Source organism: Rutidosis leptorrhynchoides, chromosome 4 (genome assembly GCF_046630445.1).
Source record: "Rutidosis leptorrhynchoides isolate AG116_Rl617_1_P2 chromosome 4, CSIRO_AGI_Rlap_v1, whole genome shotgun sequence".
Classification (NCBI taxonomy): domain Eukaryota; kingdom Viridiplantae; phylum Streptophyta; class Magnoliopsida; order Asterales; family Asteraceae; genus Rutidosis; species Rutidosis leptorrhynchoides.
In genome coordinates this window covers 250,044,743-250,070,083 of record NC_092336.1, presented here as the reverse complement: position 1 = coordinate 250,070,083, position 25,341 = coordinate 250,044,743, and positions in this window count along the sequence as shown.

Genomic DNA, 25,341 nt, shown 5'->3' with positions numbered 1-25,341 from the left:
AATTATTTTATAGTGCTACCGGCTCGTGGTTCACACTTGATGCTACCGGCACGTGGTTCACATCCTATCACACACATACATTATGGCACTATCGGCTCGATGGTTCATACCATAACATTCACAAATAAATATGCCATATACACGTACGTATAATTATTCCACTCACAATATTAACCCTTCGCCATTGGGGTTATATAATCCACATCACACGCCCATGTGGTAACGTACACACAAGGTGTACACCTCATCAAAGGTGGTTAACCAAAATGCACAACCATGCCAATTGGACCTATACACAAGTCCATCAATCCACCTATAGGTGAAGTGAGCTCTATAACCGAGAACCACTTCACCCGACCCGCACCCATCCTACACTTACATATGCATATAGGATATTAACACTCACCTTGTTGCCTTGAAGAATGCTTCCAAGTAATCCACAACTCATCAATGAAAAGTACCTATTCCATTATCACAAATTCAACAACACACTTAGATTGTATCTACAAACCAACCCAATTCGACAGTTAGTGCAATTTCGACCCAAATGCACTTCCAAGGACAAATCGCGCCCAAACTAACCAATAATCACTAACACAAGTGATAATGGTCCTAATATGCCAATTAAACCCGAACACAAGTGTTAAACACTTATCGTTCTCAAAATCGCCCATAAACCCTAATTTTGACCCATAAGGTCAAAATCTCACCATTTACAAGTTTTGACACCAAAACATGTTTAACTCAATTTCATACATCAACTTAATCCATTTCAAGTTTATAAACTTCAGCGAATCGACATTCGGGTTATAATCCTCAACAAACCCTAATTTCGACTCTATTCAAAGTTAGTCAATCACAAGAACCCTAAAGGTCTCCAAAGCACCAATAATCACTAATACTAGTGATTATACACTATTCTCAAGTCTTAAACATGGTTAAATCATTAACCAACCCAAAACCCTCCTTTAACACTTATAAACCCGAATCTTGGTGTTAACCTTCAATTAACAACTAAATGGGTTCTATCTATGAATCATACAATCAAAAGCCCCAAAATTGAATGATGAACACGAAAATAAAATTCGGAGTTAGAGCTTACCACTAGTATCACCGTGTAGCTAAGAACGAGGAGAACAAACTTGTTAAAATACGTCAAAGATCAAATCTTGCTTCTTCCTTTCCAAAAATCCCTTTGAAATCAAATGGGTGTTTGAGTTTTGAGAGAAAAATGAAAAGAAAAGGAAAATAAAATTAGGAAAATGAATGAGTGGATGAGGTTAAAGCCTCAAATCTGGCTCAATCGTGAAATGACCAAATTTCCCTTGAACTTCATTTAATATTACAAGAATCTGGTGCCAGTTCGTGCAGTTTGCCGCGCCACGGCCTTAAATGTCGCGCCGCGACATTTGCCTAGTTCTGGGATCATTTTTTGTACTACTTCTTATCTCAATTTTAGTCCATTGCCGCGCCGCGGCCTCCTTTGTCACGCTGCGACACTCAACGTGTCCTGACTCATTTTCTCGCATACAAGACTTTAACACCCGAACATGTATCGAACCCTTCATACGCCTGTCGTACATACATAATATACCTATAAATCATATACGGGGAAAACGGGGTGTTACACTATAACATCATCGGAATCCTTGTCGGGATCCAATTCATCGGATAATTGGTAATCCTCCCAATACTTTGCTTCCTTGGCGGAAACACCATTGACCATAATTAACTTTGGCCGGTTGGTTGAGGATTTTCTTCTAATTAGCCGTTTTATTATTTCCCCCACTGGTTCTATTTCTTCTTCCGGTTCCGATTCTTCTTCCGGTTCCGATTCTTCTTCCGGTTCCGACTCTTCTTCCGGTTCCTCTTCGGGAACTTGTGAATCAGTCCACGAATCATTCCAATTTACATTTGACTCTTCATCTATCACATAATATCAAACACGTTAAGAGATTAATATATCACATAATATTCACATATTAAAAATATATAGTTTCCAACAAAAATGTTAAGCAATCATTTTTAAAGAAAACACGGTCGAAGTCCAGACTCACTAATGCATCCTAACAAACTCGATAAGACACACTAATGCAAATTTTCTGGTTCTCTAAGACCAACGCTCTGATATCAACTGAAATGTCCCGTTCTTATTGATTAAAAATGTTCCATATTAATTGATTTCGGTGCGAGGTTTTGACCTCTATATGAGACGTTTTTCAAAGACTGCATTCATTTTAAAACAAACCACAACCTTTATTTCATCAATAAAGGTTTAAAAAGCTTTACGTAGATTATCAAATAATGATAATCTAAAATATCCTGTTTACACACGACTATTACATAATGGTTTACAATACAAATATGTTACAACAAAATAAGTTTCTTGAATGCAGTTTTTACACAATATCATACATGCATGGACTCCAAATCTTATCCTTATTTAAGTATGCGATAGCAGAAGCTCTTAATAATCACCTGAGAATAAACATGCTTAAAACGTCAACAAAAAATGTTGGTGAGTTATAGGTTTAACCTATATATATCAAATCGTAACAATAGACCACAAGATTTCATATTTCAATATACATCCCATACATAGAGATAAAAATCATTCATATGGTGAACACCTGGTAACCGACATTAACAAGATGCATATATAAGAATATCCCCATCATTCCGGGAACCCTTCGGATATGATATAAAATTCGAAGTACTAAAGCATTCGGTACTTTGGATGGGGTTTGTTAGGCCCAATAGATCTATCTTTAGGATTCACGTCAATTAGGGTGTCTGTTCCCTAATTCTTAGATTACCAGACTTAATAAAAAGGGGCATATTCGATTTCGATAATTCAACCATAGAATGTAGTTTCACGTACTTGTGTCTATTTTGTAAATCATTTATAAAACCTGCATGTATTCTCATCCCAAAAATATTAGATTTTAAAAGTGTGACTATAACTCACTTTCACAGATTTTTACTTCGTCGGGAAGTAAGACTTGGCCACTGGTCGATTCACGAACCTATAACAAATATGTACATATATATCAAAGTATATTCAAAATATATTTACAACACTTTTAATACATTTTGATGTTTTAAGTTTATTAAGTCAGCTGTCCTCGTTAGTAACCTATAACTAGTTGTCCAACGTTAGATGTACAGAAAAAATTGATATATTATCTTGAATCAATCCACGACCCAGTGTATACACGTCTCAGGCTAGATTACAACTCAAAGTATATATATATTTGGAATCAACCTCAACCCTGTATAGCTAACTCCCACATTACTGCATATAGAGTGTCTATGGTTGTTCCAAATAATATATACACATGGGTCGATATGATATGTCAAAACATTTGCATACGTGTCTGTGGTATCCCAAGATTACATAATATATTAGAATACATGTATAATACAATATAATTTAGCTAGGATATGATTAATATAGATTTGTTACCAATATTCACGTTGCTACAACAAGAAAAATTATCCAATCTTCTTTTACCCATAACTTCTTCATTTTAAATCCGTTTTGAGTGAATCAAATTGCTATGGCTTCATATTGAACTCTATTTTATGAATCTAAACAGAAAAAGTATAGGTTTATAGTCGGAAATATAAGTTACAAGTCATTTTTGTAAAGGTAGTCATTTCAGTCGAAAGAACGACGTCTAGATGACCATTTTAGAAAACATACTTCCACTTTGAGTTTAACCATGATTTTTGGATATAGTTTCATGTTCATCAGAAAAATTATTTTCCCAGAATAACAACTTTTAAATCAAATCTTATCATAGTTTTTAATTAACTAACCCAAAACAGCCCGGGGTGTTACTACGACGTCGTATGTCCGGTTTTACGGTGTTCTTCGTGTTTTCAGGTTTTAAATCATTAAGTTAGCATATCATATAGATATAGAATATGTGTTTAGTTAATTTTAAAAGTCAAGTTAGAAGGATTAACTTTTGTTTGCGAACAAGTTTAGAATTAACTAAACTATGTTCTAGTGATTACAAGTTTAAACCTTCGAATAAGATAGCTTTATATGTAGGAATCGAATAATGTTATGGACATCATTACTACCTCAAGTTTTCTGGATAAAGCTACTAGAAATGAGAAAAATGGATCTAGCTCCAAAGGATCCTTGGATGGCTTGAAAGTTCTTGAAGTAGAATCATGACACGAAAACAAGTTCAAGTAAGATTTCCACTCGAAATAAGATTGTTATAGTTATAGAAATTGATTCAAAGTTTGAATATGAGTATTACCTTATATTAGAAAGATATCTTACTATAAATAAAAAAGATTTCTTGAGGTTGGATGATCACTCTACAAGATTGGAAGTAAGCTAGCAAACTTGGAAGTATTCTTGATTTTATAAAACTAGAACTTGTAGAATTTATGAAGAACACTTAGAACTTGAAGATAGAACTTAAGAGAGATCAATTAGATGATGAAAATTGAAGAATGAAAGTGTTTGTAGGTGTTTTTGGTCGTTGGTGTATGGATTAGATATAAAGGATATGTAATTATGTTTTCATGTAGATAAGTCATGAATGATTACTCATATTTTTGTAATTTTATGAGATATTTCATGCTAGTTGCCAAATGATGGTTCCCACATGTGTTAGGTAACTCACATGGGCTACTAAGAGCTGATCATTGGAGTGTATATTCCAATAGTACATACATCTAAAAGTTGTGTATTGTACGAGTACGAATACTGGTGCATACGAGTAGAATTGTTGATGAAACTGAACGAGGATGTAATTGTAAGAATTTTTGTTAAGTAGAAGTATTTTGATAAGTGTCTTGAAGTCTTTCAAAAGTGTATGAATACATATTAAAATACTACATGTATATACATTTTAACTGAGTCGTTAAGTCATCGTTAGTCGTTACATGTAAGTGTTGTTTTGAAACCTTTAGGTTAACGATCTTGTTAAATGTTGTTAACCCAATGTTTATAATATCAAATGAGATTTTAAATTATTATATTATCATGATATAATGATGTACGAATATCTCTTAATATGATATATATACATTAAATGTTGTTACAACGATAATCGTTACATATATGTCTCGTTTCAAAATCAATAAGTTAGTAGTCTTGTTTTTACATATGTAGTTCATTGTTAATATACTTAATGATATGATTACTTATCATAGTATCATGTTAACTATATATATAACCATATATATGTCATCATATAGTTTTTACAAGTTTTAACGTTCGTGAATCACCGGTCAACTTGGGTGGTCAATTGTCTATATGAAACCTATTTCAATTAATCAAGTCTTAACAAGTTTGATTGCTTAACATGTTGGAAACACTTAATCATGTAAATAACAATTTCATTTAATATATATATAAATATGGAAAAGTTCGGGTCACTACATTATGTTATTTTCACACAATAAGACCAAATCTCACACAGTTAATGCATATAGTACTTGTATAGGATATTGGGTTTCTTTTGCAGGTGCTAGATGAAGTAAGAATTCCAAAATGTGGTGTTCAAATCTGAGTCAAACGGCTATACAACGGATACATATTTTGGACTGGGGCACGCACAGTCGAACCACGGTCGACCATGTGACAACGGATAGTTTTTGAATTCCACTATAAATAGCAAGCATTGGAGAACATTTGAAGCTGACCCTCTTACACATTCAAAAGGCATATTTCCAGAGATCACAAGGGCTTTAATTACTACTCAAATGTGATCAAGAAATAGAAGATTCTATGATCTTATAGATATAGAATTTGGTTGTTGTAAACTTACTAATTAAATTTTTTTATCTTGTGAGTTTACTTACTATGATGTATGTCCTAGAATTGTCTTAGGATCAGCATTACTAATTGTATGAGTCTTGTAACTTCAATTAGTAGAAGGATATGCTAGCTTAGTGATCTACTTCCTTAAAGGGACTTAGGAAGTTGATTAATCTTATTTGAAGATTAATACTTGTCCAAGTTGAGCTAGGTTGGAGTTGGTCTTTCAAAGAGATAGAAAGATTAGGTTTGTTGTTTACCAAAGAAGTTGAAGACTTATAAATCGAATCTCCACCGGGTTTGGAGAAAAGTGCTTAGTGAAGCAAGAAATCTCGATTAGTGTAATCGGGGAGTGGATTAAGGTGGATTAGTTAACATTCAACCGAACCACTATAAATCCTTGTGTCTATGTTCTTTACATTACTTAACTTATCATTTTGAACATATACACCACACACATCAAGTTTGAGTTGAATTGGTTGATCATAGTTAATCAAATTTGATGATCAATCGAAAAAAGTTAAAAACGTAAGTAACTATTCACCCCCTCTAGTTACTTACAATTTGTATTTCAGATAAGGTTAAAGATGTACATGCTATGATTTCATTAGTTACATTGCTGAGTTATGTAATGATGGCTCATGGATAGTTGATAACCCTTTACCCGTTATATTGGTCCTACCACCCTTGTCAGAGGACTGACATGTCACTGGGCATAATGTATGCGATAGGCTTGAAGATTCTGAATGGGCAGCAACACCTCTTCCCTCGACGTCAGAGTAACACAGCTACTTGATAACACTAGACGGCTCTTTTATTATGAGCGACCCGCTAAGGCAGCGTATTAATCTATCCACTTGGCCCAAACTTTCTTAAACATAAGCTAAAGTAGAGGGTATCCCTTATCCGAGAGACATGATATGTTTCTGATGCTTTCATTAACGATTGGTTTATAAAGATTAGTTAGGTTCTTATTTAAAAGAAATTAACCATAAAGGAATGTCATGGCCAGACAGTAGTCTCCATATGAACGTTCGGTTATCCTAACGGTTCAAATCCTTTATGGGCTTAAACAAACAGTTCCTATTACTAAAGAATTTCTTAGGCGGAGTGCCATGTCTGAGACCGCGTTATGGTGCAATGTACTCTTCAACAGTGAGGTCGTTTCCATGGCCATACATAACAGAGGTATAGAGTACTACAATCGTTGTGCCTCCTCAATATACGTACTATATTTACATGCATAGTAACTACTCTAGCATAGCCTGAGGTCGACCGTGTACTCCTAGTATCAATTAGGGTTTCCATTACAAAAGAACATCTGTCGGAATCTGTAGGGTAGATTGCCTTACTACAACCGTTTTGCCTCTGACAAACGCCCTATGTATCCGACAGAAGTGTCTTACCAAGGGGTGACATAGATAGTGAACTCTGAATTGGGGTTCGCGACTTCCCAATCACAGTGCCGATAACCACATTCTATTAGTCGGAAAAGCGATTGTAACATCCTATAATCGGGTCTAGGTGAAATGACCATTTTACCCGTGTGTATGGCGTAATTAGTGATTTTAATAATTATATGTTTATAATTATTTGTGTATTTGGTTAAGACCAGTTTGTGACAAGGGTCCGAGAGCAGGTTTGTTTATTTAAATCGGACTTCGTTTGGGTCACCAAACTACGTACGAAAGAATTCAGATAACCGATAAATATCCGTGTGTTGTGGAGTATGTGATTATAACATATTAAAGTGTATGTATTCAGCTTATTTCCTTCATTTTCTACAAATATCCACACACACATCCCGTACCTAACTCCTTCACTCTTGAAATCCTAATTGATCTAAACTTGAAATTGAATTAAGAGACTTTAGAGACTGATTTCTAGCATCATTGTGAGCATCATCTCAGATTTGTCTTGTTGAATCCATGCTTTGATTGTTAGAAATTGGGATTTTTATGTTCTTGAGTAAAAAGTATGATTTTGATGCTTAATCTTGATGAAAAGTGTTTGCATATGTTAATTGATGTTAGATTTATGTTCTATAGTTGTTATATGATGTTTTTGAAGTGGTTTCATGATCAGATGTTGCAAAAATCATGATTTGGGGTCAAAAAACGCGAAAATGGTGAGCTGGACTGTTTTAACAGCTCTCACACTTTTGATAGATCAACCACGCGGTTGAGCACGCATTTGAGGGCTCAACCACGCGATTGAGGGCTCAACCACGCGGTTGAGCACTGGTCAGCTTTTGGTAAAATTAAAAAGGGCATAACTTTCAAACCGTAACTCCATTTTCGATGAATAAACTATCGTTGGAATCGTCTTGAGGTCTAATTTCCAATGATGAGGTTTTAGGAAGCTAGATAAAACTTTATTTTGGTTAGAAGAAGGGGCTTTAACGTGTATGTCTTGTTTTGCATACGTGAAGTGTCATTATTGATTGAGTTTATGTTGTAGACTTATCATATAGTGAATACATGATTGTATGTGTTGATTTACAGTATGTATTGATGTTTTATATTGTACATTTTGATTTGAAGCCGTCTAAACAGTTGTTGCTACTGTTCTTCATCACTCGCACGAGTGAGCCTTCACTCGTACAGTTGGGGTGGTCAACCGTATTATGAACCGTACGAGTGAGTGGTTAAGGAGAACTATTGTTTTAGTTAAGATGATACGTACGGTTGAGATGTGACTCATTCGAGTCACTGTTCACTCGTATGGTGAACCGTACGGATCATTTGATTCATTGATGGGTGTTCAGTCATAAACCAAACGAACGAGTAAGTTATCAACCGCATGGTTGAGTGTTCTCAAACGTGCGAGTGAGAGTGTTACTCGTACAATTTGTAGACCATTCGTAAAGTGCTTAAGTGTTAGTAAGAATATACTGTGATTGTGATATAGTTAGTATTGGAATACGATTACTAACTTATTCAGTATTTGTTCACAGGTGATACAAACGAGGAGAAGACTCGGTGACATTAGACTACCGAGTGTTGTCGGTATCGGTGAGTGAGCCTAACTGGAGTATATAGTATAGAGTAGCATGTTATATTATGATTGCCATGCTTGTTAGATATACTTACTGTTACCGTTAGTTTGTACGGGTTAGTTAGTACGTTGTGATGACTGCATGTAAGTTAATGCTTGTCTGCTGGAGCCCAGTGAGTCCCTATTGTGTGGTAGCCTCAGTAGGAGAGATCAACCTGCGGGTTGGGTTCCTCATGTGGTAGCCTAGTCAATCGTGGTGTATATATATGTGAACGACGCATCCATCACGTATGGATTATATATATATATATATATATATATATATATATATATATATATATATATATATATATATATATATATATATATATATATATATATATATATATATACAACACGGTGGTGGAGGAACTTCTGGTAAGCCCCAGTCCGATCAACTAGTGGTTAATGGTTTGGCTGAGCCGCCAGAATCTCTGTAGATGACACTTGGGTGATGTTTGTATGTTAGTTTTTATGACATGATTAGTATGACGGTTCCTGTATACTATTGTCTGTAGTTAGTTGCACTCACTTAGCTTCATGCTAATTCCCCTGCAGGTTGACTGTTTCTTACTTGATAGATTCTAGGGAGACGGATTGTTGGGAGATATGTTTGACTAGTCGGAACACTGATGTCGCGTATTTTCTATTAAAGTTGTGTTAATGTTTTAATATAAAACCCAGTCATTTGTTTATTAACCTGTTTATTATTAAGAGCATTTTATATATATACATGTTTATACAATTTATCTGATAAATTTATCTTCCACTGTATGTAAAAAAAATCCGGGGTGTTATAAGTTGGTATCAGAGTGTAGTTTTGGCAGCATGTGCACGGAAGTGACATGTTCCCAAACCGTGTGTCGAGTCAAACATATCTTGGGGCTAGGTTAAGTGAATGAAGTAGGTATTGAAGAGTTAGTTGGCAGAAATTAACAGATTATCTACTAAGCTATTGTGTGTGAGATGTTGTGATAAGACATGTATGAAGATCGATTACACCCTGCTGGTGCCCCGTTGACCGTTAGTGCCGATAGAAATTCGGTGGACGTGTTTGATGCTGATTTGGATGAAGGACTTGACGAGTATTAGTTGACGTGGCTCTAAGGGTAAAGGATTCAGTTGCATAGTTGATGAGGGTCAAGGGTGCGGGTGCGATCGAGGTGTTGATAGATATAGAAGATGTCTTCTTATTCATAAAGGTACATTCTTATTACATTGCTGTAATTGTTATTATTGTACTTGTAGATTGTGTTCATGTCTTTGTCGAATTTTGTATTTGTTGTAATGATAATATATGATGATTAGTGTTGCTAGTTGCAATCGATTGCTTATTCCTAAAAGATAGAAGTAGATGACTGTTGACGAATCCAGCTATGACGATTATGTCTGGAGCTACCCTACTACTATCGGGATTTTATTCCCTTAGACTGACTGCCATGTTCTGTAAGACTTTATAGTTATGACCTTTGTGATATGATGTCATGCTTTTGTGAATTGTTTGTTATATGGCATGTTGTACTATATGTGAGACTACTGTTGGCTTAGACTGGAAGAATTGAGGTGAATGATTTGTAGTGTTAACCAAGACGAATATGATGTCTTTTCTTTACCGTTAACTAATTGGACATACGTAGTGACCCATAGAGACTGATTAGGGTAGTGACTCTTTGATGATTGGTGAAAGTCTCGAACCCTATTGTGTAACTATGTGAAGTGTAGTCTTCATGCTTGGCGACCGTGACTGAACCAGTAGATGACGGACCCTATGATATTGTAGTATGACAAGACTTGTTATGTTAGACTTAGGTGAAATGTAATTCCTTTCCATGGATCGACGGGACACACGTAGTGGCTCGTGAGGATTCGAATAGAGTAGTAGTTTCCTTGTCTTCTAATAAGATGACCTGAACCCTGTTTGTTGCTGTTGTATGTAGGTAGTTTGCGTGTCACGTATGATGTTGACTTTTGGTTTAGATGATTGTGACCGTAGTAAGACCTTGAGGAATCGCTTTTCCTACCATATACTCATGTGAGTTGGTGGAGATCTTTAAGAAGTAAGTTTGAACAGAGCTTTCCATGTAGTCTTGACTGAAGATAGGAAAACAATGTTTTGTTATTGTGAAAGGAGTGTTACTAGCCTGGCTGTACCGTTGTAGGATTTGACTAGCTATGTAGGACCCGTAGAGTTGTCCTGAAAAGTTGTGGACTTTTGTGAATTGATGTGACTCATTAGATGCGAGTATAGGAGACGTTCGTGTAGTGACTTTCTTGGAAGTAGCGAAGACCTTAACGGGAATAGGAATTCAGTTCAAGTTGAATTATGATGAATCTTGACTAGGTCGGGAGACGTGATTAGAATAGTGATCATATTACTATTAAGATAGAATCATTGATCTGGTAGTTCGATAGTGACCTTTGCGAATATTTTATCTTTTGAAGATTTGAATGTAAGGTCGAGGACGGACGATAATAGTATTTACAAATAAGACGATGTAAGTAGGTATAGTTTATTGGATGTTGGATCATATTTACAAGTGTGGTTGCTAAAGAGGTCTTAGTAGAATTAAGATCAAACTAGAACCGAGTTAGGTGTTTACTTTCAAGACTTTTGCGGTTTTGATAGTCTTAGATTGTAAAATCTATTAGTTTGGGATATAACGGAGATTTATAACTACCAGTGACTTGAGAAGATAGACCGTGGGGTATTGATGAACTCGATTAAGATCTTGTTCCGAAATACTCGAAATGAAAGTGTGATTTAGAATGATGTATTACGTCTGGCCAGCGGAAATACATTGTAGTAAATCATACAGTAGTTTCAAGAGTCGGAAGAGATGTAACAAGTGTTAGATTGGATGTTGTTTGACGATTGATGCGATTTTCGATGACTTTTGACCGAGAGTTGACTTTTCCGACATAGTAATGCTAGTTGAACAATATATGGATCTAGGCTATTGATGATCGAATAAGCTTTAATTTTGAGTTCTGATGAAGTTCTAAGCAAAATAAAGACAATGCGGAGATAGTTTTAGCGGTGTCAAACACGTGTATTGATGTCATTTGACGGACTTAATTGTTAGAAGGATGTTTATTGCCTGTATTAGTGGATATCGTTGACTTGAAATCCATATTCGAATGATTAATGTTGGATTTGTAAGTGTTTATTCTAATGATGATATGAATAAAGCCATGCTTTAAGTGATGAATTTCGGGTAAGTATCGACCTAGATGAGTGATTTATGACGAAACTCTTAAATATTGAGTTTGAACTACCTATTTATTTGCAGATGTAGGGTTTTTTTGTGGTGATCGGTGTTGACCCAATGTTAAATTATTTGAAGAACTGGATATTTTTTCTTTGCATATAGAGGTTAGTGTTAGCCTTTGACCTGTGACACGAACCTTACTAATACTGAAAATCCGATGAAAATGATTTAGGAAATAACCTCAAGATGAAATTGATTGATATAAAGTGGTGAGTCGATAGCGGTATTTAGTGACTCTAGTATGTGAACCTAGACCTTGTGTATTTTTTTGGTTAAAGGGGGTTAAATTTGCTAGTTCTGATAGCATTTTAACCAAAGTAGTGATCTTTCTGATGTAACTTTAGGAATGTTAGGCATGTGTATTGATGTTACTTGAAGGAATTAACACTTAGATAATTACTTTCGGAACGTGTGGACGGTTATTATTTACTCAAGGTTTGTGATTTAATGATTGAATTGACTTAAAACTTGGATTGGTAATCATTTCTACTATAATTGAGTTGATCAGAAATACGATTTAGTCGATGGATTATTGGGTGAATATCGATACGGTTGAGTGAATTTGGACAAAATTCTTAAATATCGAAATTGAAACGGGTACTGAATTACAGAATTTGGGTAATTTTAGTGTAATCCGAGTTGACTTAGCAATACAGTATGATTAGAATTAGCTAAGTTATGCAGTTAAAGGTTAGTAATAAATATTGACTGATTATTTGGACTATGATGATTTGGAAAAACAATGGAAATGACTCAGAGTTAACTTCAAAAACGATATTGACTGATAAAAAGTGGCAGATCGTTAGAAGTGATTATTGACATTAGTGCATTAACCTAGTCATGAAGTGACTTATCTAATGGAATCCATGAGATTGACGATGGAACAAGGTGATTGACCGGAGTTTTATTGTGATCATTAATAAATTGTGTGTGACCGACTGATGATTTGTTAACCCTTTCAGTTTGGGGATTCAGACGGAATTTGACTCACTTAGTTTTTAGATAGCGTCAGATTTTCAGCATTGAATTTCTTTAGCCAGTGGTAAAGACTAATTTAGACCAGAGGGTGGGGAAGGATTCAGGTATTCGTGTAGTGTAAGTAAAACTTGCAGACCGGCATATAGCAGGCCTTTGATTAGAGGGTTAGTAGTCTTATCAAACTATTGTGTTTGACTTTGGACCAGTGAGATTTGATTTGACCCATGGGAATGAACTGAACTTTGTAACGCTTGTGATCGTAAGACATGTTTTGACTTAGGTCTAGTTGTAATCGTTGTGGTGGTTTGTAGTACCCATGAATTTTGTTGACTTTGACTGACCAGATTCCTAGGACGAAATCTCTTTAAGGTGGTAGATTTGTAACATCCTATAATCGGGTCTAGGTAAAATGACCATTTTACCCGTGTATATGGCGGAATTAGTGATTTTAATAATTATATGTTTATAATTATTTGTGGATTTGGTTAAGACCAGTGTGTGACAAGGGTCACAGAGCAGGTTTATTTATTTAAATTGGACTTCGTTTGGGTCGCCAAACTACGTAAGAAATAATTCAGATAACTGATAAATACCCGTGTGATGTGGAGTATGAGATTATAATACATTAAAGTGTATGTATTCAGCTTATTTCCTTCATTTTATTGAAATATCCACACACACATCCCGTACCTAACTCCTTCACTCTTGAAACCCTAATTGATCTAAACTTGAAATTGGATTAAGAGACTTTAGAGACTGATTTCTAGCATCATTGTGAGCATCATCTCAGGTTTGTCTTGGTGAATCCATGCTTTGATTGTTAGAAATTAGGATTTTTATTTTCTTGAGTAAAAAGTATGATTTTGATGCTTAATCTTGATGAAAAGTGTTTGCATATGTTAATTGATGTTAGATTTATGTTCTATAGTTGTTATATGATGTTTTTGAAGTGGTTTCATGATCAGATCTTGCAAAAATCATGATTTGGGGTAAAAAAACGCGAAAACAGCGAGCTGGACTGTTCTAACAGCTCCCAGACTTTTGACAGCTCAACCACGCGGTTGAGCATGCGTTTGAGGGCTCAACTACGTGATTGAGGGCTCAACCATACGGTTGAGGGCTCAACCACGCGGTTGCGCACTTGTCAGCGTTGGTAAAATTAAAAAGGGCATAACTTTCAAACCGTAACTCCGTTTTCGATGAATAAACTATCGTTGGAATCGTCTTGAGGTCTACTTTCCAATAATAAGGTTTTAAGAAGCTATATCAAAATTTATTTTGGTCAGAATAAGGGGTTTTAACGTGTTTGTCTTGTTTTGCACACATGGAGTGTCGTTATTGATTGAGTTTATGTTGTAGACTTATCATATAGTGAATACACGATTGTATGTGTTGATTTACAGTATGTATTGATGTTTTAAATTGTGCATTTTGAGTTGAAGCCGTCTAAACAGTTGTTGCTACTGTTCTTCATCACTCGCACGAGTGAGCCTTCACTCGTACAGTTGGGGTGGTCAACCGTATTATGAACCGTATGAGTGAGTGGTTAAGGAGAACTATTGTTTTAGTTAAGATGATACGTACGGTTGAGATGTGACTCGTTCGAGTCACTATTCACTCGTATGGTGAACCGTACGGATCATTTGATTCATTGATGGGTGTTCAGTCATAAACCAAACGAACGAGTAAGTTATCAACCGCATGGTTGAGTGTTCTCAAACGTGCAAGTGAGAGTGTTACTCGTACGATTTGCAGACCATTCGTAAAGTGCTTAAGTATTAGTAAGAATATATTGTGATTGTGATATAGTTAGTATTGGAATACGATTACTAACTTATTCAGTATTTGTTCTCAGGTGATACAAACGAGGAGAAGACTCGGTGACATTAGACTACCGACTGCTGTCGGTATAGGTGGGTGGGACTAACTGGATTATATAGTATAGAGTAGCATGTTATATTATCATTGTCATGCTTGTTAGATATACTTACTGTTACCGTTAGTTTGTACGGGTTAGTTAGTACATTGTGATGACTGTATAACAACCCGTCCTAATCCATCTGGATGAATACATTACAATTGGTTACATCACGAGGTACTTGACCTCTATATGATACATTTTACAAATATTGCATTCGTTTTTAAAAGACAAACTTTCATTTCATTGAAAGTTGACGGCATGCATACCATTTCATAATATATCCACCTATAATTGACTTAATAATAATCTTGATGAACTTAACGACTCGAATGCAACGTCTTTTGAAATATGTCATGAATGACTCCAAGTAATGTCTCTAAAATGAACAAATGCACAGCGGAATATTTCTTTCATACCTGAGAATAAACATGCTTTCAAGTGTCAACCAAAAGGTTGGTGAGTTTCATTACTCCCTTTATTAATGCTTTTGCAATATATATTTTTGGGACTGAGAATACATGCGCATCTTTGAAATCTAAAAGATTTGATTCTTCGACAAATAAGGAAATTAAGATCTCCATAATTAAATACTGTGATCCGCCTAGATTACTCTGTCTGATATTCCCATTATAAATTAAGCTCTTCTGTTCTATTATTCTCACAATTCCTATACTTCTTTCTTAGTTCATACATCCAAAAGATTGTGAAAATGCTTAATCCCATTCTAATCCTTGATATTTTTCTAATTATCATTTCTGTCATCCTTCTTTTCAATCTTCCTCCAGAAGAATCTGTTTACTTCTACTATTACCTTGGGGTGATACTATTCTTAATTATGCCGTGTCTTTATATTGCTATTTGTATTAATATCTACATTTTGTAATTTTGGCTTTGTTGTTATTGGACTTTATATTTTTTCTCTTATATTTTGGAGCTCTTTACCTTTTTATTATCTTCTCGACCTCTAGTAAAGCGAGTAACGGCCCAGAATTCGTAGATATGAATTTTAGAATGAACATAGTGTTCTAAGCAGGTTGGAACGTAATAGCACGATTTGATTTGTTAAATTACCAGAATCCCTGAGGATAGAACTATCAAGAATATATTTTCTTGATAAGTTCAGAGGTTAAGTAGAATGAAAGAGTTGTGTAACATGACACATGATGATGGTATGATCTGTAAATCATCATGTTTCATTAGAACTTCCAGCATGACTTACTGTAATATAATCACGTTGGCCAAGTGTCATTATATTAAACTAACTCATGCATCAATTTCTTTACATTTCTCCAGAATTCATTCATAAATTAAATTTAAATTTTACAGAAGTTTCCAATATAATGAAATACAGGAAGTACGAAAAGGTATATAATTTTGGACGAGAATATTTATGAAAATATCCTCAGAAATATCGAAGATATTTATGATGATATTTTGGAATTTCCAAGTTCGAAGGTTGATGACGAAAAATTTTACGCAAGATTTTAACATGACTTCGGATCAAGATATTCTCTAAAGATTTCAATGGATCCAGAATTACCTGGATTCTTTGAATATAGGGTATGGTCCTTGTATTTATCCTTGGTCTCCTTCGTGGTTAGCTCAATCCGTTTTCCAGTTCCAACTTTTCTGAGATTTTCCAACATACTATTCTTTATCATCAAACTTCCGATGATTAAGGTCGTTTACGGTTGCCTACAGTTTTCTGCTGCTTCATTCAGCTTTTTCAAAGTTCAATGTATTGATTCGTAGGCTGGGTGCTTTTCAAAATTTCAGAATTGAAGATCGTAATTCTAAAAGATAATTGTTATATGTATACATATAACTATTGATGTAGAAAGGCTACGAGATTCGAAATACTGATTGCTGATTCTCGGTAATTGGTATGGAAATTATTGTTACAGGGTATAGATGAATACATGATGGAGTTTCAATGAATATAATGGTTTTTCGAAAAGTCCAAATTTATTGAAGTTGCTGGTAAGTTTACTGCTAATGTGGTGGAATATAAACGGTTCCCCGGTAACGATGACGATAGGCAAACTTATATATCGAGGTTATAATAAGGCTAATTCGAATAGAAGTCGAAGTTGATTTGCTGAAGCCATGACAAAATTGGCTAATTTGAAAAAGAGTTGAAATGTTATTTTCGGTAATAATAATGCCAAAGAAGCTAGATAGACACGTGTTAAACGTTTACATAGGTTCCGAGTGTTTTCAGGTGCATAACTATATGCATCAATCTCTTCTTCTGTAGATGAAGTGCGGTTGGTTCATCCTATCGATTGAAGTGTTTTCAATAATTATGAAAAGTTTGAATCACAGATTGTAATCGTCAAGACATAAATGAGGTTTAAGATGAAATCAAGTGGCAAACTTGAAGAATTGTTTAGTTTCATATATTATAATCAGTATTTTAATTCATTTTAATTGTCCAATGTTAGTAGTCCACAGTTGATAGTCCACAGTTAATAGTCAAATAATTCATATATAGCTTAATATATAATATTCGAATTAATTAATACATATCATGACCCGTATACATGTCTCAGACTCGATCACAACTCAAAGTATATATATTATTTGAGAATCAACCTCAACCCTGTATAGCGAACTCGATCATTACAGCATATAGAGTGTCTATAGTTATTCTAAATAATATATATAGATGCGTCGATATGATATGTCAAAACCTTGTATACGTGTCCCGATATTTAAAGTGCGTAAAATAAATAACAGAAATTAAATGACGATAAATAAAGTGCGTAAAGTAAATAACAGAAATTAAATGACAATAAATAAAATTGCGATAAAATAAATTGCGATAAATAAAATGTAATCAGTTAGCTAGGAACAGTTAGCTGGAAACAGTTAGCGTGGATTCTTAACAAAATTTATCATAGTTAATTTGTTTGTTTCTAACAAATTTTATTTTTGTCAAATGTTTTCTTCATTATGCCACTTGTTGGATTCTGATAGGTCAAAATTCAATATGAAATTGAATAATAATAGTTATTCTGCGGTGAACGGATACGTATCTCGGTGGTTGTGAGTAGGATAGTAAATGACTGTTGAATCAGATTTGAAAGAATGTACAGTGTAACTTATTAATGTGGAATCTAAATATTTCTCGGGTATTACCTACCCATTAAAATATTTTCACCATTAACAGTTTGTACGAAAGAATTTTTAATTACAATCTTTATGATAACATATATTCATATATATTTTTTTCAGATGTAATCACGGAATTAATGAGTCAATATGATATCAGACTCAATTGATTTACCGTTAGAACAAGAATATATAATCTCTAAACATTAGAGATTACATAATCGTCATGTAGAACGATGATTATATTCGAGGTACAAAATGAGATGTTGAGGTGTGGAATTCGGATGTTGAAACTTAGGTTGTTGGTAGTACTGTTGGTGCCGGTGATGTTGTTGAAGCTGGTACGTTTTGCACCATGTTTTCCAAATTGATTACTCGATCTTGAAGCTCGTTGACTTCTTCTATTACTTCGGGATGATTGGCGGTTGGAACAAGTGGATGAATAAGGTTTAGAATTGTGGATAGAATATAATCGTGGCGAGATATTCGAGAAATGAGGGTGAAAATGGTGTTTCGGATTGGTTTGCCGGTGAGCGCTTTAGGTTCACCGCCAACATGTGAATTTTGTTGATGGAAAGTGTGATGCCCCGTACAAAACCATCGTGTACGATTCATCAACAACAGGATCATTACAAGGTTAAGTACTATATGCTGTACCAAAAGAAGTTGCATTCACGATAAAAAGGTGATGTCATAACCGACATCAAATGTTTTACAATCAAAAAGCATGCTTCACTAAGTAGAAGCAAATAAATAAGTGTACGTGACCCCAAAGGTCGTTACATAACATAGTTTCAAAAGTAAATAAGTTTGAATGCAAGATAAGTAGTCATGCGATAACAACTCTAATCAGCGGGTTCTACAGCACGACTAGTACACAGCGGAAGCAACCTCAAGCACCTGAGAAATACATGCTTAAAAACGTCAACACAAAGGTTGGTGAGCTATAGTTTAAGTATAACAGTAAGTAAGGTAGGCCACGAGATTTTAGTGCTACAACGAGCGTTTCAAATAGTATGATAAAGTATATGTTAACCGTGGGCACTTGGTAACTAACTTAACGTTTATACCCCTGAAAGTACACTTGGCAAGTGCGTATGTTTACGAAGTATTAAACACTCGTTAAATGCTAGCGCTACTAGCCCGAGTGGGGATGTCAAACCCTATGGATCCATATCTAAGATTCGCGTTCACGGTTCAAAAACCAATGATTAAACGTTACCGAGCTAAAGGGAATGTTTATGCCGTTGTATAACCCACACATATATAAAGTTTAAGTACTCATGCCTAGTATGTAAAATATAAAATCCGCATGTATTCTCAGTTCCCAAAATAAGTTAAAGTAAAAAGGGAATGCTATAACTCACAATGATATGTAGCGGTAAAGTAGTAGTCGGGAAAGGTGTGCAAGTAATCGGTCCGAAGGTCCTCAACCTAAGGAAAATAATACTAAGTCAGTAAATCGTCTTAATAGGTCCTCAACCTAAGGAAAATAATACTAAGTCAGTTTTAACAATTATAACACAAGTGTGAGTCTAAGACATGTAGATCAACTCACTTAAGAGTTGTATGATGTTTGATGAACCAAAGTTACATCAAATCTTAGTTCTAACACTTACATGAACTTTAAGAGTAAAAACAAGTTACAAACTTAGATTATCAACTAGTAAAGTGTATGTAAGCTCTATAGCTTTTGTTTATGACAATTTAAGAAGACCATAAGCTAGATAACTTAGATCTTTTACAAGTATATGAAGTTATAACTAGTAAGTTACACTTCTATGTTCTTGAAACTTATAAAGTTAACTTTAAGTTCAAGAAAATCATGAGATCCAGAGTAACTAGTAGTACTTGACCATTTAATCAACAAACATGGTATTTAAGTGCATAAAATAAAGAAACAAGTTAATTAAACAAGTAATTAGTTCAAGGGTTGCTCATACTTTAAAGATTCAACCAAAGTTGATCTTTAAGTAAAGTAAACTTTAAGTTTACTTCCATGACTTACAAGTATGATTTCAACAACAATGAACTTATATCTTTTGAAACAATATATGTAGAACATAAACTAGTAAGTTTAGTTCTTGTGTTCTTGATGAATACAAGATATTATGAAGAATCAAGACTAGGAAGTTAGATTCTTGGAACTAAGTAAGATTAACTAACAATTTCATGAAACAAACTAACAACAACAAGTAATCAAACACAAGTAACAAAAGATTAAAAGAAACAAAGTATGATGATGATTGAAGAGCACAAGGCCCACGGTTTTTGAAAGAAAAAGAGAAAGAAAGAAGTTGTTTCAAACACTTAATAGTATGAGAGAAAAAGAGAAGAAAGTTTGAGGGAATTTGCAAGTAAAGTGTGTGTGTTTTTGAGAGAGCATACAAGTGAGAGTAATGAAGAAAAAATGAAGTCAAAACACCCCTTAGAGGGCTCCTAGCCGACGGTCATGGTGTGGGGGAGGGAGGATGGCTTTGTTTGTTGGTCACTAGTGTGAAAAGTCTTACAAAAGTGGGGTAATAAGGGTGCTTACATGGGGATTATATGATAACAAGATTCTAAAGGAAGTAACTAACTAGTTACAAGTTTAATGGTACTTACAAGTTGTAAGAGTGGGCTAAATGGTCCATTACAAAATGTAGGGTGGGCTTATAAGCCCAAGTTCAAGAGTCCACTAGTTTAAAACAAGCCCAAGTTCAATAAATCACAAGTTAAACCAATTAAAGCCCAAGTAACTAACTAATAGCCTTAGTTAATTAAAATGATTAATAAATTTAATCATGAATGTAAATAATATCTAAAAATATTATTCGTGAAAGTTTCGGGTGTCACAAAGACGTTTCGGGCACTTAAAAGTCAAGTACGGGCAATCATAGCAACATGTAAATGTAATAACATACATTCGTTTAATCACACGTATTAATAATAATAATTATTAATAAATAAATGTTGGAAATTCCAGGGTCGTTACATTACCCACCTATTAAAGAAAATTTCGTCCCGAAATTTAAGCTGAGGTAGATGGAGGAGTCGGGAAAAGGTGAGGATACTTCCGCATCATTTGATCCTCTCGTTCTCAAGTAAACTCAGGTCCTCGTTTAGCATTCCATCGTACTCGAACGATCGGAATCTTGTTGCGTTTCAAAGTTTTGATCTCACGATCCATAATTTCAACAGGTTCTTCCACAAAGTGGAGTTTGTCATCAATAGTAAGTTCTTCCAATGATATGATAAGTTCAGGTGCAGCAAGACACTTCTTCAAGTTTGACACATGGAAGGTCAGATGAACTGAGCTCAATTGCGCTGGTAGAACCAAACGGTAAGCAACGGGTCCAACCCGTTCCAAGATTTCAAAAGGACCAATGTATCGTGGGTTTAACTTTCCACGTTTTCCAAAACGGATCACACCTTTCCAAGGTGCAACCTTCAACATTACATGATCACCAACGTTGTATTCAAAGTCTTTACGTTTAAGATTAGCATAACTCTTTTGGTGATCATGGGCAGTCTTAAGTCTAGCTTGAATCTGAGCAATCTTCTCCATGGTTTCGTGGACTACCTCGGGTCCGGTGATTTGCTTTTCGCCTACTTCGGCCCAACAAATAGGAGATCGGCACTTACGGCCATACAATGCTTCAAAAGGTGCAGCATTAATGCTAGAGTGATAACTGTTGTTGTACGAGAATTCGACGAGTGGCAAATGTCTTTCCCAGGCCTTTCCAAAATCAATGACACATGCACGCAGCATGTCCTCCAAGGTCTGAATCGTTCGCTCACTTTGCCCGTCAGTCTGGGGATGATAAGCAGTGCTCATGTCGAGACGAGTTCCCATGGCTTCTTGCAAAGAACGCCAAAATCTAGAAGCAAAACGGGGATCGCGATCGGAGATTATCGATAAAGGTACACCATGACGAGATACAACCTCCTTGATGTACAGCTGAGCAAGGCTTTCCATTGTATCAGTTTCCTTCATCGCTAGGAAGTGTGCAGATTTGGTAAGGCGGTCAACAATAACCCAAATAGTATCGCATCCGCCCACCGTCTTCGGCAGCTTAGTAATGAAATCCATTGTGATCCTTTCCCACTTCCATTGTGGGATTTCCGGCTGTTGAAGTAACCCAGAAGGTCTCTGATGTTCGGCCTTAACTTTCGAACAAGTCAAACACTTCCCAACATAAGTTGCAACATCCTTCTTAAGATTCGGCCACCAATACTGTTCTTTAAGGTCGTGGTACATTTTGCTCGATCCAGGATGAATTGAATATCTCGATTTGTGTGCTTCATCAAGTATAAGGTTCCGTAGATCTCCATAAAGAGGTACCCAAATTCTTCCGGCATAACATCGGAGTCCAGACTCCCTAACCTCGAATCGAGAGACAAGTATGTCAAATGTTCGTGAGATATGTTCTCCTCTTTGAGAGCCTCATCTTGGGCTACTCTGATCTGGCTGTTGAGGTTCGAATGGATGGTGATGTTCAGAGCCCTAACACGAAGAGGTGCCGTCCTCTCCTTTCGGCTTAAAGCGTCAGCTACAACATTGGCCTTGCCAGGGTGATAACGGAGTTCACAATCGTAGTCGTTGAGCGTCTCGATCCATCGACGCTGTCTCATATTCAGTTGCTTCTGATCGAAGATGTGCTGGAGACTCTTGTGATCGGTGAAGATAGTGCTCTTAGTTCTATACAAATAATGTCTCCACAATTTAAGTGCAAAGACAACGGCTCCAAGCTCAAGATCATGTGTAGTGTAGTTCCGCTCGTGAATCTTCAATTGTCGGGAGGCATAGGCAATAACCTTTGATCGTTGCATCAGTACACAACCAAAACCACTCTTCGATGCATCACAATAAACAACAAAGTCGTCACTGCCTTCAGGAAGTGATAGGATAGGTGCGGAGGTTAACTTCTTCTTCAAAGTTTGAAATGCTGATTCGTGTGCGGGTTCCCAAGTGAACTTCTTGCCCTTGTGAGTCAGCGCGGTAAAAGGACGCGCAATTAGAGAAAATCCTTCGATGAATCTTCGGTAATAACCGGCGAGACCTAGGAATTGGAAAATATGCGTCGGAGTAGTGGGGGTCTCCCACTTGCTGATGGCTTCAATCTTGGCGGGATCAACTTTGATACCCTGGTCGCTTACAACATGACCCAAAAATTGTACTTCCTTTAACCAAAATTCACACTTAGAGAATTTGGCGTAAAGTTGCTCTTGTCTTAAGAGTTCAAGCACTAATTGGAGGTGTTGCTCATGTTCTTCTTCGCTCTTAGAGTAGATGAGGATATCATCTATGAAGACGATAACAAACTTGTCCAAGTAAGGCTTGCAGACACGATTCATGAGATCCATGAACACGGCAGGTGCATTTGTCAAACCGAATGGCATCACGAGGAACTCATAATGACCATAACGGGTTCTGAATGCAGTCTTCATCACGTCACTTTCCTTCACCCTCAACTGGTGATAGCCGGATCGCAAATCGATCTTTGAATAAACGCTCGATCCTTGTAGTTGATCAAAAAGATCGTCAATTCGTGGAAGAGGATACCGATTCTTGATTGTCAATTTGTTGAGTTCACGGTAGTCGATACACATACGGAAAGATCCATCCTTCTTCTTTACAAACAACACAGGTGCGCCCCAAGGCGAGAAGCTTGGTTGAATAAATCCTCGATCAAGTAGTTCTTGTAGTTGACTCTGTAATTCTTGCATCTCGGAAGGTGCGAGTCTATAAGGTGCGCGAGCTACAGGTGCTGCTCCTGGCACTAAATCAATCTGAAACTCTACGGCTCTCTGCGGCGGCAATCCAGGCAATTCCTCTGGGAAGACATCGGAAAATTCGTTCACAATTCGAACATCATTCACGCTCTTCACCTCAGTTTCTACCGCTTTCACATGTGCTAGGACAGCAAAACGTCCCTTCTTCATAATCTTTTGCGCTTTCACGCAACTAATGAGGTTCAACTTCGAGGTACATCTCTCTCCATAGATAACTAGTGGTTCAACATCTCCTTGTGGTATACGAAGTGCTTTATCTCCACTGATAATATCGGCCTTTATCTTACTCAACCAATCCATACCAACGATCACGTTAAAGCTTCCCAGTTTGATAGGTATCAAATCAATTTCGAAATCTGCACCAGCTATGTTGATAATAGCTCCACGACTAATATGGTCAACCTTTTCAAGTTTTCCATTTGCGACCTCGACAAGCATACTTTCTTTTAACGGGACTAATGACCAATTAATCTTATCGCAAAAATGTCTACATACATAACTTCTATCCGCACCAGTATCAAACAAGACAGAAGCTAAAAGATTGTTGATTGTGAATATACCTGTCACCAAGTTGGGGTTATCGCGTGTATCCCTTGCATTAACATTAAAAGCTCTACCACGGGGTGGTCCTCTATCTTTTTGCTTGTTTGGGCACGCATTTCTGAAATGGCCCGTCTGTCCGCATTCGTAGCACTTCTTCGGTCCATTGGTGTTCTGCTTTCCATTCAAAGTGGTGACCTTGCAGTCTTTCCCGATATGCCCAGCCCGTTGACACTTCTCACAGACAACATTGCAATATCCAGTATGGTGCTTGTAGCACCGTTTGCATTGTGGTAAGGTTCCTTTGTAGTTCGGGTTACTGTTGGTGTTGTTGTTGGGATTAGGGTTTCCACCATTGTTGTGCCTCTTGGCGGGGGTTTAATCGTAGTTTCTTCCCCTGTTGTTGTTGTTGTTGTTGTTGTTGTGGTTGTTGTGGTTGTTGTCCCATTTCCTCTTTTCGCTACTACCAGCCTCAAACTTAGCCTTCTCCGGCTCATCAATAAGAATCTGATTCATGAGAGTATGCGCCATGCGCATTGCTTCGGGAACATTCGGTGGTTTGGATGAGGTGACATTACCCTTGATGGACTTAGGAAGTCCCGAGAAGTATTTCTCCATGCGCTTGAATTCGGGGGTGACCATGGTTGGACACATAAGAGCCAACTCCAAAAACCTACGATTGTAACTGTTAAGGTCGTTCCCTACGGCCTTCAACTGCATGAATTCAATTTCCATCTTCTGAATTTCGGTTCTCGGACAATACTCATCAATCATAGCCGCCTTGAATTCCTCCCATGGCGTAGCATACACCTCATCGATACCTTTCGCTTGTGCTAACGTGTTCCACCACGTTAGCGCGCCGTCAGATAGCGTGCAAGATGCAAACTTGGTCTTATTGTCCTCTGAACAGTTGCTAACTC